We start from the raw sequence: 17391 nt of genomic DNA, 5'->3' as shown, positions 1-17391 counted from the left end.
ATATAGACTTCTACGCTAGTAACAGCAAAAACAACATATTCCTGTTTGTGGCCTGTAGTCAAGTTAAGATGCATTAGGGGATACATTTTTTGTACTCCTTATTAAGCTTATTTTAGGTATAGAAAAACGACAGCTTGTTTGTTCAGTTTACTTTCTATTGAGTTTGGTTTTATACTTATTATTTTGCCATATACTTCATCAAGAAGCTTATATATACTCAATCTTTAAACTTCGAGCTCGGTTTTTCAGTATCACTGCCTGTACACGTGCCTGGTTTCGGATATTTATATCATATTGTTCCATTGCAACGAGTTCACCTAAATAAGCCAATTGTACACGTATTTAGAAAGATCCCATTTTCACAGGTTTAAAAACAACATGCTCACAAGGATGCTCCTAACACTGGATGAGGGTCGCAACGATGCGATGATCATAACTGCGGGTGTTACGACCCGACGGTTTGTTCACCAGTTGACCCAGATACTTCACATCTCTCTAAACCCCATACGATCCTATCCTATATCTTTTGTTTCTTCTAACCGGGGTAATAGTCGTTTTTCTATATTATTGCTCCCCCCAAGCATTGCCTGCCCGCATCGTAAATCATATTCCGTCTATGTTCAGGTGTTGTATACCGAGGAGCGCTGTGCGTGTGTATGAACAAGAACAAAACGTCATCCTCTTCTTTCTTCATTTACTCATCATCACTATGGTCGCGTCTTGTTCCCTGTAGTTCGGCTCTTTCTTTTCTCCTAATGCTGCAAAGTAGCTAAAAAGCAAAACAGTACCTTATGGTTTTTCTGTGCAAAGCTTTCTTCTAGTCATCTTTGTTATATTCGAAGCGATAAATATTGGCTTCATGTATTCTTTCGATAAAGGCATTAGCCGACATATACTATTATTGACGTCCGTTGTAAACGCTTACACGTAGGATCACGCATCTGGACACATATAAGAAATTGTCTCAAACAGAAATGACGAATGATTTTCGTTGTCATCCTCTTTATCACATTGTGTGTCACGACATATTGAGAGCATAAAACAGAGCTAAAGGAGAGAAAAACACACAGAGATGAAAGGTAGCCCGCTATTTAGATGATGACGAAACGGGACCTCGCTTTGTGCCGCTTATTGCCGCTGTGCAGCTACTTCAACGAGGCTTTAAAATGGACCAGCACTTTGTAGCTCATTAGACCGAATGACATCTTTACTTACCCAGCAATTGAACAGCCATTATTGTCATCTTACGGACTTTTGCTCGCTTCTCTTACTTTTTCTTGACGCACCTCGCAGTCTGGGCCCTGTCTCAGATTAGCAGAGACATTTAAATATAGAACTTATATAGAAATCAAGCAAGACACGTAAAGGCTATTTTGTTATTTTACCAATATCTGTTTAAAATTCAGGCCGATCCGACAATGGGGTATCGTAGGCCTCGTATAAAACAAAGCCGAAACAGTTCACTATTTCCTTTTATTTAGGGGATATTCGAAAAGAGACACATGCCTTATAGAATTAGAAGCCTTTGCTGAGCGCGTTCTTTTAACTGATAAGTTAATTTACGCGGATTTCAGATCTATTGAAAACAGAGACTTACCCGAACATCTCGCCGTTTATCCCAGCAAACCTTATTTAAGTTAAGACATCGCCGACGCTTATACATTTCTAGACTTCGTGTAACATGCTAATTGATTTATGTTTGTTAGAGAGATAGAAAAATATGAGCCATTCCGTTATAACTTGCTACGCGTGTCGTGCGTCGAGAAATTCAGAATCTTCTCATATTGGTCACCTGCATAGCGGTTCCCTCAACATATATGCTTGAAACAGTGTTTCCATTAGTGGCAAATAGGCATTACTAGAAACTTTACTCTTGTTTTCTTCTACTTTAAGATAATTTGTTGATCTACAATCGGATTTGCCGAGTACGCCGCAGCAGCTTCATGATCTTATGCATTAGAAACGATCCATTTTCGTAGGGTTCACATTGTATCTCTGCTTCACTTATCTCATCGTTAGATTAAAATCAAATATGAAAGTCAAACTCTGTTTTCTATTCCGATTCTGCGCAAGGTGTGTACTATATATTGGCTGTTACGCATGTACTTGTGTGCTTAATATATCACAAGTACGGTGCGTCCACACATTGTCGTAGTAAGCATGAATATGTATGCTTAGATATATTGTTTTCGGCTGGCGACAACACTGAGAGCTTTGATCAGAACGCAATGAAAAAAATTAAACAAATTACTAGTCGAATCTATACTCAGTACATTCACCTGAAAAGTGTTGTCTGTTATTGCGAAGATCATATGGAGGTAAGACTCGTGAAAGCTACTACTAACGTATACATGACTGGATAGCCATTACCAACATGGACATGGCTGTGTACCCGAAGCATTTAGGTAAAAGGTTCCATTGGGAGTGTTTGATATGTGGCCGACAAATGTTCGATTCTGTAAGGCCAATACAGGCCTTTACCGTGACCGGCCTTTTTGCACTCTTTCGCTGAAACAGCACGGCAGCGGTCCACCGAGTGCAATATGACATCTAGCTTATAAAATAGCATATCCATAATAACATTCAAGCAAATCGCAGTAGTCGAAACAAGTTGAAAAATAAAAGGAAGTTAACAGATTGCCCGAGAACTTCAATCATCTGATTCGTGTATCTTGTACCTAATGAGGATTGTAACAGTAATTGTTATGAGACTTAATAATTATCTAGTGTCTCTGAACAAGCGAGTTTCGCCCGCGCGCTATATTGCCCCAGACCTCTCGTGTCAGACAAACCTCAACAATAACGCTGGCAGCGGCACACAGTTCACACAAGAGGGAAAGAACTTCAGCACGCGTATTAAATGAGGCATAGGAAAAACTAATTTACTTCGCCATCTTTATTGGTACTATAATTAGTGTTCTTACCATTATCCGTCATCAATGGTGGATTCGATTTTTGTCCATAAAAGCTGTCACGTACCGCTTTTCGTGTCGGTGCGAACGGTTGGGTTCGGCTTTTGGGCAAAGAGGTAGTTAATCTATAAAATAAGTTAAAAATGAAGTACACCTAATATTATTAAGTAAACCAAACTTGGTACTTAACAATAAGGAAAAAGCGTGCTGTATGTCGCCGTTACTCTATCTATCCGTATATAAATATAGAATACCAGAAGAATGTTAATAATATTGTTATAGTCAATCGTGTTACATGTTAGGGGCGTATGGCTTATATAATTTGGAATAATAAAAACAAAGAATCAAAGGAACAGTGAAAATGTATGTACATATTTAATTAAATATTATACGAGTATAAGATAAGGTATAGACGCGTGCAAATACATTATAGTATAAATTCAATTTATGTATTCATTATGTATGAATCATAATAACGTTTTGTGCTGTGCTATGAACCGTTGAAAATTTTAGCCAATGGAAAACTCTAATTGTGCTTGCTTCGATGTAAAAATTTATGAGGAATAAGGTACTCCTTCAATGTTTCATATTAGAAATGAAGGATCGAATAAAGAAATGAAAAAAGAAGGCTACATATATATTGTGCTTAAAAATGGAGAGGTATTCAGCAAAAACGCTTGTTAGCATTACATTATAACCACTTACGATTGGTTTCTTGTTCAAGAGTAAGCTTGAGTTGTTATCTGCCTTCATTGGATTCATTGAATGAGAATTTGTCATGTGACGCTCCTGCACTGAATCTATCCTCCGTGAGCTAGCCAACGACCAGCATGACCATGGCGACGGATATTTTGGCCTATTGAAGGTTATAAAAATGCAAAGAACTTTGAAAAGAAACAATCTTTTTTTTTGAAGGGCGAAATTCCATATGTTGCTTGTGTGGGCATCATAGTAGACATAATACGGGCAAGGGACGCGCGCTGATGATTTGTACGCCATTTCTCGTGTGACATTGATTGCAATGGAATCGATGGCAGACGCTACGGCAAGGACACAAAATTATAAAAAAGGCAAGAGCAAAACGTCGAGAACAACCACCCGCTAGCTGGCGATAGGGTGCAGGAGATAGCTAGGAAGCCGAACTCGATGCCCCATATCACATATATTGATAGTACGCTATCGATATCTCGGCGATTAGCCACGCGTCGTTCTCGCTGTCGGAGAGCTAAGTTACAACAGAGGCACGAACTGCGGTGCGTGCCTGGCATGTTCAAGATAATAACCAACAGCGAGATGAATACAGGAAACAAATGGCAGAGATGAGATCAAGGCCGACAGACTTGACTGGTATGTGGTCATCTTGAGTTGCATTATATTATATGTGTAAAATAATAGAAGTCATACAGATCCATATAAATATATAGCGAAAATGAGCAATCGAGAAAAGAATACACACATACAAGCACACGTGCTCATCAACAGAGACAGGCTCAATGAAGGAACGCAAGGTAAAGGCGGTTTAGCTTATTGTGAAACTGTTTTGCGTATATGTACTGCATGAATGGTTATCGAAATAAACAAGTTTATTTGTTATACAAACACAACTGTTTTTATTTAAGTAGGACACTTGGCACAGTTTATTAGATGCGAGGAACCTTACTTTTTTTAGACTAACCTCTGTGCGATTAATATTCATTGTACGAATAAGCGGGAAGGGGCAGGACAAGCACTGTAAGGTCAGACAACATTGTGGTAAGTGAATCTGAACTATGAAATGAACCTGAACGTGAATTAACTGAACTATTTATACTTCAGGCAATTATAAGCTCACGTAGGTGTAGCAAAGGCGAACGTTTTCAAAGGCTCCAAGTAGTGCAATATTTCATTGACGTTTCGGTAGATAATATATTACCAAACAAAGGCAGTATTTGCGTAAAAGTGAACTTGTCAGTTCTTTACTAACTTCATAACTCTGCACCTGAGAGCCATCGAGCTAAGTTTCTTCTAGGACATCCATGAAGTTACATTTGTTTATGAACATACAGAATACTTGAACTATTGCAAATCAAAATAGATACTGAGTATAATTTACGCAAGATTTTCCACAGGAATTAATTAAAATATCCAGAGAATGAATTTCAGGCCGCCTGCTTACCTAAGCAGACTGCTCGCAGCACCTCGAACTCGTCGCATCCGCCGTTTCGGCGTCTTGGGAAACTAACGTCGGGAAGTTAGAGTAAATGACGAATTTGTAGTGTTATCGTCAATCGCACAATTACGCTTAGCGGACAGAGGGGCTCTAGCCACAGCCGCTTTGATTCAGGGGCTGCAAACAGATTCAGCAGGTAGATAATCTACATCCTCTCAAAAAGGAACCCCCATCGACCTTACCTTTTAATTTGGAGGAAGCGCGTTGTATAGAGCCAGCTGTAAGAGAATTGCTACACACTGAGCTTTGCCATATATGTTTGTCGTACTTTCACTTAACTGTAGCCTTAAAAAAATAACACGTACAACACGCGATTGCTGTGAAGAAATGAATATAGAAAATGCTTGCACAAAAAGGATTCGATTGTCAAGATATTACAGGTAAAGTTTCTATAAACCAAAACTTTATATCCGTAAGAAGGTAGTCGTCTACTATAACCGGAATCCATAGGTACGGGTCGACTTCTCCAAAAGCAAAATAATAAAAGCTGATATTAAATTAACTCGTCGCAGAGTTTCGCTTGACGCTTTATGTAAACAACGATATACTGCCTACGCATACTATGTTTTTATGTCACAGTCAATGAGCTGTTGGCTAGGGTAGTTTTCTCAACAGTCTTTTATAAAACATATGTAAATTATAATTCACAAGGGACGCTCAACGGACTCAAAGAGAATTTATAATATATAGCTATTAAGCATAAACGCCACACTTTTCCATTTATTCCAGGCAGGTGTTACGATGAGGTAGGCTCCCTGCAAGTTTCAACTGAAAACCTGAGCACCTAGATGGCTCTTGTAGTGCCCTAATTGAGGATCTACACTGCAGACCCCCCAGTGTATCACACACCAACTAAAATGAACTTTCCGAAGATACTGAAAAAAAAAAAGGAAAGAAAGAAGAACATAGCGGAAGTAGTAGGTTTGTATTTAAAATAAGACTGAGGAGATTAGTCGGTACACTATATCTTCAAGCTCTCACCGAGATTGAAAGCTTCCGCGGTTACCCCAAAATCGATGGTCGAAATTACGTTCTTAAACTGAAAGAAGATTTCCATGAGAAGTGGAAGGTTCACGGAGAATATTTTATTGAGACGGCCGGAAAATTTATAATTCAATTTTTATTATGAATAGCTATTGTTTTCGAGCAGAAAGTACATATTGCCAGTTGGTTTGTATTTATTTTGGAGCTAGATGGCCACATCAATGTACAGAATCAACCACTCGTAATTCCTAATGCTTTTCTCTTCTTCTATGGTATACTAGAAAATTTTATAAAAATTAGCTTTACGTAATAAACAAATTTTGAAGCAAATCGTTCCAGATGGAACCTGGTCGTTTGTTTAAAAGGTAAAAGTAGTAGATTAACAAACACAAAAGCATGCTTCTTGATTGTTTGTTCCTGCTATGGTTTTAAGGTGGCTATCTAGAAACTATTCGTTCAGGGATTAACATTTACACAGGATTGACTTGTCTTCTTTTTTATTAAACGTTCAGCCTTTGCTAAGGACTAACTATAGGAAACTCCTATCCGCATGAAAATAATGTTGGTAGCTCGATTTTAGAATATACATAATTCGAGAACTCGGCATAATGGGCCTAACCAACGATATGTTATTTTCCTATTATCAGGTACCTAGCAAGATGAGTTATCGTACATTTCGCGTAAGCAAGCTGTTATCAGTTAAATCCTTCAGTGAAACAGTTAGACGGGTAGATATTTAATATATACTATAAGTTAAACATAGAAAATGAACTTGTTACTAGAAGAATGCGTATCAATTTGGTAGACTAAGTTTAAATCTGTGGGTGATCAAAAATCTTTGCGGTTAGGCCGTGCAGAACTCAGGTAACTGGATGATGCAAATTAGGCAACTGCCAAATCAAACACCTGTGTGCAGAGATAATATTAAACGTAAATCGGAAAAATAAACAGAAGGTGCTTTCTGCAAATGTCCTGATATGACACTTTTGATCCGAGACGAACTTGCGGAAACGAACGTGGTGGGAAAAAGCTGATTAGACAATCGAGGTGAAGCCACCAAACGAAAGCACGTTCTGCACTGCTGCTTTGAGGATTAAAATTTAAAAGCTGATTTAAATCTATCGGTGTGTTTTTTTTTTTAAATATACATAAATATAGAGTCTACAATAATATGTTCACGGTCAGATCGTATGACTGTGGTTAATATTCGCTTTATCTGCTGTCCTAGTAGAAGTTTACCAAGAGGTTTATAAAAATGCACTATGTTATCGGAACATTCTTTGCTCGTCTTCTTAGCGTCCTTATTCTGGACAAAACAGTACGTATACAGTTGCGCTCTGTCTACTTCTTCGATTGATTTACTACGATTATAGCTGACCTATTGCGTAGGTTTGCGTATATAATGCCCAAGTACCTTACAGAAGGTCGTAAATTACCTTGCTCTAGCTCACAGCAAACGAAAAATAGGCAAACATTTTGCCCTCATCCATTTCGCTTAAAGGTGTGTAAATTGAAAAACACCAAACTGGCCTGCCCTAGTGTTGGACACCCAAAAAAAGATCATCGATAATTTCAACGGCACACTCACGAAGCCCTATGAAGTTAGCTTCCAAAGCGATTTGCAGAAGCGCGATTTTTGATCAAATGCCACATCCGTTTATCTAAATTTATGGGATAATAAATTAACTCAATAGGAGGCCTCCGATTTGTAATCCTATATGGAAAACACTATCGTCAGAATTGTCTTTAATGTAGTTGAATGCACTTATTTATTCTCAGGTGCAATTTGCCTATACATACACTAACTAATATAAATACCTGAATACTTTGTTGTTTAATATTTAAAATTAATATTATTATAGAGCTATTTATTCTAAACCTAATATATATATATATATATTAAGCAAATTATACATTGTAGTATACTGAATGCTGATATAGACATATTTCTGTTCGCACATGTTTTCGTTTGCCCTTCATCTAACAAAAACTTGCGAGACAAGTTGAAGCTGGCAACATGGGGTTATTGAGAGAAACGTATTTTAGGTAACGCACAAAAAAATCACTAAAAATATAATTAATGGTTTTGCGTTCAATAACTTTAATGCATTTATTGTATCATCAGTGCAGCTTATTTTATTGATTTCAGTTTTAGTTTAGTATACATTTACAAGCTAGACTATAAAAGAATCGTGCCTATATAGTAAAAAAAAAGTACATCCGGAGCATTTGCAGAGAAAAGGTCACATGAATGACTTTCGAAACTTCACTGAACGTTAATTAAAAGATCAAACCGGTAGCCTTATCAATCTCCGAATGAGACAGTACGAGTTTCACCTCCACCATACGTAAGGCTTTTCTCAGAGACAACATTTCTGTCCCTGACAAAATAGAAGCTAGGGAAGCCCACGATAATTTACGTTCAAATATATGGTCCTCACACATAATATTTGCAGAGCTAGCAATTTAATATGAATCTGAAACTCTTTACCAAGAATAATCTATCTTGCTAACGGTCAGTTTAAGGCCGTTAGACGAGAGTTGGCACATAGTCTTTTTAGTTACCCATAGCAGCCCTAAATCCAATTTGAATATACTGTTTCGTAAGAGGTACTCAGGGTCCTTCCGTTGACTTAAGCAAAAGTTAAATATTCGATTTTTTTTTTCATCGCATATGAATGCAAGTACTATGCCTTCTTGTTCGCCGAAGCCGGAAAATTTAATGAAATTATATAAATTAGCAGGCATAAGGAATTACGTAGGACATTTTTGTAATGTGTCTCTGTTTTTATTTATAGTAGCCCGCAACGTGTTTATTGGTAGTTTTCCGTTTATTAGGCGATGTGCTTCACTACCGTCGACCAAAATACGGTTTTGTTGTTGCTGCTGCTGCTGTTGTAGAGACTTATTTCACAGTTTGACTTCAGAACGAAGCAAAAAAAGAAGAATAATCATCATAGACATTTAGGACAATATAAGAGGAGCGAACGTGAATCACAGGAAAATTGAACCAGTGGATTTTGATTTCTGTAGGTGTCTTCTTTGTAAATCTCAGTGTTGGCGCAATAATAAATTGTAATGTTGACGTTTGATGATTTTACAAGGCAGCCCGTTAGGACGACTCTTCAGGCACGTTTACCGTTAACGTGGTAAGACTAATGTCGTCCTTTTCGTAAACACTATTACAACCAGATTGTCTATTCGCGCTAAGTACACGGACCACATTTTCAAACCCTTCAGAATCCTAGTTATGAGTGAGCGCAGATACATTCGAGTTTTAAAATTTAACGAAGATTTTTTATGTATTTCAAGCAGAAAAAATTAGTACGTATGAAATAGGTGATGCTGTTTCCCACTAGGCAAATGGACCCTGCATCTCAAATGGACAAAGAAGGGCTAGGATTGTTTCTTGAACTAGATGATTTTTTATATTGCACTTCAGAGGTTTATTACTGCAATCGGAGACGGCGGCTGTATATAAATGTTATTCAGGGCATAGAATGCACCGAAGTCCAAATTCATTATGTTTAAGTACTTTGGTACGGATCTGAGAATCACGCGCACACATTGCCATTTGTATACGTGCAAGAGATAAGCCTGAAAAAGTTGGCCTTATGACACGAGACAATATAAATTATAAGAATTACGAAAAAGGTGTGCCTACAGCTCCCTCCCAGAAGTTCTTTCAAGGAGCTGGTATAATAGATAGGGAAGGCCTTCATAAATTATAAATGCCAGCCTATCACGTCACCTTACTATAGGTAGGTCGATTGCTGCTCAAGGCTGCCGAAAGTCTCAGCTAAATAGTCCTCGGTAGAATCTCGTAGCGATATAATTGTGTCGTAACAACATCTTGATAACTACAACCGCATTGTTGTCTTGTTTCGATATTAAACTTATTTCTAGCACGCTGTGTATCAAATTGAACAGTAGGAAGCTGCACACAGCAAATCGAGAATGCAGAAAAACTTGTTTCTTCATGATGATTCTGCTTGAGCAACGTTCTAAGAATAATTGTGACATAAACTTATGAGTTAAGCCTGATCGTCTCGAATTAGCGATTTCGTATCGCTTATATAAGCTGTCGCAAGAAACAAGCCAGGGCTCGACTGAAAATTACATCGAACATAAGCTTCCCTAGGGTCAGGTGCCCTGCATTACTAGCAATGTCTGTTAAAATTACCTAGCCTGGCCAACTCCGTTAGACTCACTTTGGATCTCATCAAATGTTCTACCGACCTGCGATTGAATAATAGAGTTTATGGCTTTTAGTTAGTACGACTTTGATATGGAGCGCAGAGTGAAAGTTATTACTTTGTTTACTAGCATAGATGTTAACCCATTCTTGAATGATAACAGCCAAGACCAACCCGAGCTTAACTGGGGTACACTTTCACGATGACCTTACCCCCATGCCTATGGTTACAAATGTTGCTATAGGGATCTGCTTACGTGAGAGGAATGGCACGCAGTAACGTTGCAACATAGAAAGCTTTATAGTGCACCATGGAAGAACCATTGGTACTTTTTATAAGTGTCAAAACCACTAACGTTATCGACTGTCTGCGACAAAATAAACAAATAAATAGACAAAATAACGGCTAGCGATCGATTCCATAGCCCTATAGCTTCTGCTTTCTACTGAAACGCTTCGAGCTGCCCTATATGTCCCATAGGTCTGCTTGGGTTCCCCTGCATAAAGGGGACCTTTCCTTTCTAAAAGAAAATGGTTAGAAAAGGGGCCAGAAATACCAAAGCCAAAACAAAGTCAAAATCAAGGTTCGAAAGTCCGCCTACTTCGGGCAGCAGTGGCACTCGTAGTAGCAGCGTGGTGAAGATTGCGCTTTGAACTCGAATGGGGAAAAAAAGATTTTTTGCATTCAGCAAAAGCCACGCTTACCTAATTGAACTAGACTTGCAACACGTAGCACACTTGGCGGTTTTATAACATCGAACCGTTATCAAGTCAGGCGGAAGCCCGGTGCCTTGGCGCCTGAACGCGACGGAATCATACTTCGGGGGGCTACTGCTTTTGCTACTGATGCGGTTGAAGCTTCTACTCTTACAAACTGATCCTCGTAGACAACGAACTGTGAACTAAACGCGAAAACTAACGAGGAAAGAGAAGAGAAGCTGCTATTTAGCTAGCTCAATGTTTACACGGCTGCCGATACGATGATATGCTTACCTTTTCGGGAAAGAAGAAGCTGTCGTAAATCGTCCCTTTGAACGCCGATACCAGACATATCGGGTATTTTATCTAAAACGAGGAATACGCTTCCTTAAAACGCATGAAAAATGTGGCTATTTACAAATACAATAGCTACTGCAAGGAATGATATTGACAAACTCAAAATAAGAGATACCTAACTGTATATACCCATATATTGCATTGTGTAGGACACTTTACCAGTGCGATATCGGTCACAACTAGGCATCGGCAGACAGCGTTCCGTATGGGCAAAACGTACAACTCTTTTCATACTGGTAATCTACGAGGATAAAGAAACAGGTTTGCAATCACATGTGCTTGAATCACATTGGCCGTGTTCCGTCTTTGGGCCAGGACAGTCTCGTAAACTGCTGGAAGTTGTATAAGGGTCACATGATAACAAACAGGACAACAGGTCCTTCAAACTCAAAAACAGGATGAAATACAGCCTTTCAAGCGGGTATATAAATACTCCTGTTATATTATATATAGTATAAAGTGAATGTAATATGTGCGAGTGTATTGAGAAACATCTGCAATTTCGTTGACTTTTTTCTGCCACATTCTACATCCACGGATTTGTCATCGAGAGAGCAGCTCATAATATTTCTGTATCGGTTGCCAGCAGCCCCTACTTTGTCAGTTAGCGGGTCGTCACTCGGTTCCCATTGGGGCTTTTTCGAGCAGCCTGGTAGAACGACAACCGTTCCAACCTCAAGGCCCTATAATTAGCTTATAGGCTTAATTCAGGTAACGTACATCTTAGATTGCATTTGTATTTCTAACAGTAATGGCGTAACGATACAAGAAAGGTCAGTGCGTCTTTTGATCAGCAGCCTAGCAGGTGAAAAAGAGAAGAACATATATTTTAGAAAGTTACCAATAGAATAATTGGTTTTGTTACCAGCCGTTGAGGCCGTCGGCCTAAACATCAAGTTGCAACTTTTATAGCCGTTGCTGTACTAATATTTATGCGTTACATAATAACTGTATAAGATTATTAAAACCATTTATATTATTATCGCAATTAGTAATATCGGCAAATGAAGTAAAATCTCTGTAAGCTTTCCACGTAGTAATGCAATATCAAATTGTCAAAAAAACAGTTTGGGTTTTTGACAGACCCAACCTGGGATGCCAGTCGTATTCAGTGAACTATAACATTCGTGTACACCTTGTGTTCATTCGAATCTGAATCAATTAAAATATCATTCTAGTTTTGGAAATCGACGTGTTAAGAGCGCCCAATACGTCTTATTGCGTTGGCAGCTTTTGTCTAGTGTAAATGTGGGTGCTAATGGGCAATGCTGCCATCAAATGAACGAAAAGCCATTGGTCTTTATGAAGTTAAACTTTAGAACATTCAGATCTTTGGAGGTACAACTATGAAATCCTTCGCCTTCAGCTAACGACGTTTCACTACACGAGATGGTCTTGAAATTATTGTGAGCTTCAACCTGAAGTCTCAGGTATTAGGAACAACATATTAAGTTCTTTTTCGCAGAGTACGCCCTCAAGATGATTCTTCAAACACTATCAACTCTAAGGCGTAGACAGATGTAAACATAGGCTATCACATATACACTTTCAGGGCTTTATTGGTTATCAGTCGAATTAAGCCTGGTTTAGACCTAACTCTTCCATACTTTTGCCTCCTATATTAAATAATTTTAGAGCAGCTAGGCAACTGAAAAATTAAAAAATAAATTATCACGGTCAATATTCAGTGGTCGTTTCTGGTCAAATAGCGTGCCCCGAATTTTTTTTTACTGCGAGCTGAACTAAGAACAACTTCTCCAAAAGACAGCCTTATAGACTGCAATCATCCACTGAATTGGCTAGGAGCTGATTATACCTAAGATTTAGTAATATTTTTGAAAGTTATTGGCCAGTACGTTATAGACTACTAAAATCTCATCGTTCATGAATGTGTGAAATTAGATAATTAAATAAATAATTAAATACTTAATACATGGGACTAGACTGATGACACAGATGACTTTATAATATATCTCAACAAATAGTGATTAAGCTACCCAGGTAATAGGATATAGCACGAAATAGTTTTTGCAAGGATTTCAAGTAAGCAATTTTAAACCGCAATTGGATAGCGTCCGATACAGTATACACAATGTCTAATGTTTCTCACGGTCAAGCTTACTACGTGTTCGCAGGTTAAAACATGCAAGGTGCTCAAAATAATTACAAAAGACATGGTAAATTAATCTTTCCTGAAATAAATTTGTATATTTCGAAAAAACTGTACAAGGTGGCGCTCAAGTCGCGCTCAATTTGCCTTGCTAAAGACGTGCGGTTTTTTTCAAAAACGTCTCTCTTATCCGATCTAAAGGCAATGCTAGAAAAAAACACTTTTTATAGTTCGGTTATTCACTGGTACAACCAGCATTAAACCATATTGATCTAATATTATAATAATCCAATCAGTGAGCAGGAGTAAAGTTTACTGACTACTATGAGTTCAAAACATTTGCGCTTATCGCTTTGTAGATACACACCAAGTTATCTTCAACATTCAACATAAGTGAAGGTGCGGGAGTTTCGTCTACCCAATTTGTTAGGACGTTTAAATAAACGAATACGCCTACGATTTCCTGTCACTTCTGGGAGTTAACTTTAACTTTAATGACGTGGGCAAATGTTTGGACAACTTGCAAAAAGTCTGATGACTACTTGCAGAAATTATCGTCTTGATGACTTAAGTATTTTCTCATTTCTTAGAGTGTGGGCAAACAAGCCGACATCGGTTTTTATGTTACGCACATGCGTATATAGTGACAAATTCTCTTCATTCACTAGGATTCTTTGCGACCGCGTATATCTGTTTGACTAACGTCGTCACAGTAGGGAGTATCATGCTAGCAAATAAACAATTAATACATAGTGACCTTGCGCTTTAAAAACTTGTGGACAATCGTGTGCGTGAGCTGACGTGGAAACGATTCTAGTATTTACTCGGCTACCATGAAGACACGGGGGCCTCGCTGTTTCGACAGAATAAAGCTTCCTACATTAAAGATTGTTAGCTGCATGCTGAAGCGTTGTCTATTGATCTATGCATGAAAGGAGAATAAGTTGTTGACTTCTCCTGTAATTCATTAGTTGTCTTTTTTTTTTGCTGATGCTTTCGCTAGAAGCACACTGTCTGTAGGACAATGTGGATCAGATGGAGTACATTAGCGGTAGGGTATGCAAGGCTTATTTAGGTTAGTTTGCGAGGCTTCAATACCTTGGCGTCAAAATATCTGTACATGATGTATATGAAGCAGAACTCAACTTGTAAGAGCATAAGTCTGTACCTGATATAGAGGGTACGAAAGTGACTTTCGACGACTAGTCCCTCCAAAAGCACTTCCATAATATTGTTTTAGTAATCCTTGTCTAATTTCGATTGCCAACGCCTCATTGATTTTTCGAAATAGTTATTCTTTATGGGATCGAATGACCATTGTTCTCAAAGCGCTGCCCATAGGTACTCGACTTCGGAGGGTACAAATGTACACAACAGCCAGAATTACTAAATGACTACGTACGTCATTATCCGCGCTCGAAACATTTGTTATATCACTTGATTAGGTTTTTACTTGATGGATTAGCTCAGGCCATGTTTTCAACGGTCTGTAAGCGAGACAGCACAAAAGCCCGGTACAAATGAAATGACGAAAAGACCTATATATAATATATGGCTTTTGAGACAAGATGTTGTCATATAACTTTAGCACATAACCGACATATTTAAGAAAAACTGGCAGCGTTAATAAGCCCAAATACTTGGACATTAGTTGCAATATTAGGTTGCAATAGAACATCTAACGCCTATGTGTAGATGTGTCTTCCTGCGAATGTTTATTGGCGTAAATCGGCATGTAGACGGTTTCTGCTTTATTTTTCATTATACGAAAATGATTAGACTCCGGATGTAATCGATTCTAAGTGCTGACAGCTGCCTGTCAAAGACCTTCGTGTATCGAGTGTAGATTCCAGAAATACCCAGTTTGACATGGAAATGTCCTTTCTGTCGGCATATAGGGGATACGAGACCTTATGTAAGATATCTGATTGTCCAAACATTGCTGGCACTACTAAACGGACGTCAATCCTAATAGTACAACAACAACTACAATAGTTATATAATAATACGTCTCTACAACTAGGGTTTTTGTTAGTCTCCTATTGTTTAATACTGTATAGAGACGTATACGAGGCGATTCGGTCGCGTAAACAAACCAATGAATTCCCATTAGTGCTGTTTCAATTATAAAGATCCAGGTCGCTTATAATACCGTAGGATTCCTGAGCGTGAATCAGTTTATCTGAAACTATTTTACGTAAGATCTAGTATGATCGTATGGCAGCATCGATTTTCACAAGCTAACGCATCTGTCACGGGCAAAAGCGTTTGTCCTATATAGATCAGATTATTTTGATTAACTACGAGCAAATGCATCCTAACAGGTGCTGTATGAAAACCTATAGGTCGTGCGTCAGACAACATATTTGTCCAGCCGAATACATAAACGTAATAGCGTTTAATTTTGTGCAGTTTTTATGACAAGTAGCTAGCTAGCTAGCCAGGTAGCTTTCATTTGCCTTAATAGCCAGTCGAGCTAAAGCTTACTCACAATGAGGAAACGCGCTGCATGAAGCACTTTTTCGTAAACTTTAACGTTTCTTCCCAATTACTTACACAGAAAAAGTGGGTTACCCGCAATTTTTAGTGCCTATACAATTGATACTTCTCTTCGTATCATGCGTTCTTCTTATTTGTTCAGTTATTCGTCTACTACAAGCTGAGTCAAGGCCTATTTAATGTACTAAGCAAAATAGTACTTACATATGGATTTCGTATGCGAACCAGACCCTATTAAAATGCATATTCCAATACGTTCCTATTCATATGAGATCAGTTCATTACTTGGGTGCAGGCACTGCCATTAGGTTTTAATGCGTATCTTAGCTAAACGAGGATGAGTGTTACAGGCAGGAATTGTTTATGAGGCGTCGGTCGCAGTCGCTCCTTCAAACACTGACGTTTCCACACCGCTCATTCTAGAAAGCGTTTGCATTTTGCTTACGTTAAAGTATGGCTATACAACTATACAACCGTACAAGCTGCTGTAACGTACTTCGGAAGAACAAAGATCGCTTCCACTTTCAAGAAAACCTAACTGGCAAGGACAAAATCTCTGTTACCTTGCCAGTATAGCCGGTGCGACCCAACCTGTTTAAAGCTGGCAGCAAGGATCAACTTCAACAAAAATCCGCTTACAATACTTTGTACAATACAATACTCAATTAACTTCTGGTTTTGGCAAGATGCTGCAAAGCTAGAGAAAGTGGCCTGCGACTTAACTGTGAAAAAATAATCTACATTTAAAAGTCGGCTGAAAGCCTGACCCTTTGCTACCAATCATAACGTGTTTGAACTTTTTCAATCTGACACGACTTTAAGTTCGTTCACTTGTCTTACGACTTCGTTTTGTATCCGAAAAGATTCTTTTTCAAGTAAGTTTACTGAGCTCCTACCTCACCAATGCGCCAAACACCAAACGCATACCTTGAACTTCCTAGGAGACTTCACAAGCTACTTATCATTAAAATTCTGCATATCATGTACCCTACGCGTTTTCTAAAGTATATCTACTATCTTTAATTATTGATTCGTTGACTTAAAGCATCAGCTGCGCGACGTATGACTGTCGTCGAGATAAAGAGAAGGGAGTAGGGATCGCATGATGAAGAAAGTTTTTCTCCGACCGAATAGAAGTTCCGTAAGTTCAGGTCAATCCAAAATGAAGCCTATTTAAAAAACACAGGTGAAACATTCATGATATGGATTAATATTCGATTTAATTTACTAACGTACGCAATAATACAAATCCTCTCATCCGGGAAAGATCACCACAGTTTTATTAATCTAAAATAAATGCATATTTTAAAGGTTTAAATGACAGACCTTTGTTTGCTTCTACGGTATGTCTCGTTTCACCTAAATACGAGGTAATAGACGACAGAAAGAAAAATTGTTTTGCATTAAAAAAATACTATAAATATAT

General features: G+C 38.3%; 2 long non-coding RNA genes across 6 annotated transcripts in view; one reads left to right on the top strand and one right to left on the bottom strand.

Annotated features, from left to right (window-relative positions):
- Positions 1–19: 19 nt before the first annotated feature.
- On the bottom strand, positions 20–11202 carry LOC147758895 (uncharacterized). 3 transcript variants are annotated; one of them, XR_015317830.1, is made up of 8 exons: positions 11006–11202; positions 5068–5238; positions 4588–4641; positions 3618–3768; positions 2925–3037; positions 1216–1301; positions 636–769; positions 20–317 (listed from the first exon to the last, which is right to left on the bottom strand). It is a non-coding gene; the product is annotated as an uncharacterized LOC147758895 (long non-coding RNA). The 3 variants fall into 3 exon arrangements; XR_015317831.1 differs by having other exon boundaries at positions 20–769; positions 4573–4641; XR_015317826.1 differs by having other exon boundaries at positions 20–769.
- Positions 11203–11382: 180 nt separating this feature from the next.
- LOC147758894 (uncharacterized) overlaps positions 11383–17391 on the top strand; it is an 80446-nt gene continuing 74437 nt past the window's right edge. For 2 of the 3 annotated variants that reach the window (XR_015323709.1, XR_015323704.1), the window contains exon 1: positions 11383–12067. This is a non-coding gene — a long non-coding RNA (uncharacterized LOC147758894). The remainder of the gene's footprint in view (positions 12068–17391) is intronic. The other variant, XR_015323708.1, reaches the window with a different exon arrangement.

This window comes from Varroa destructor, unplaced genomic scaffold (assembly GCF_002443255.2).
Source record: "Varroa destructor unplaced genomic scaffold, Vdes_3.0 BEIS01000001.1, whole genome shotgun sequence".
Classification (NCBI taxonomy): Eukaryota; Metazoa; Arthropoda; class Arachnida; order Mesostigmata; family Varroidae; genus Varroa; species Varroa destructor.
This window is presented reverse-complemented; position numbering and strand designations above follow the sequence as displayed.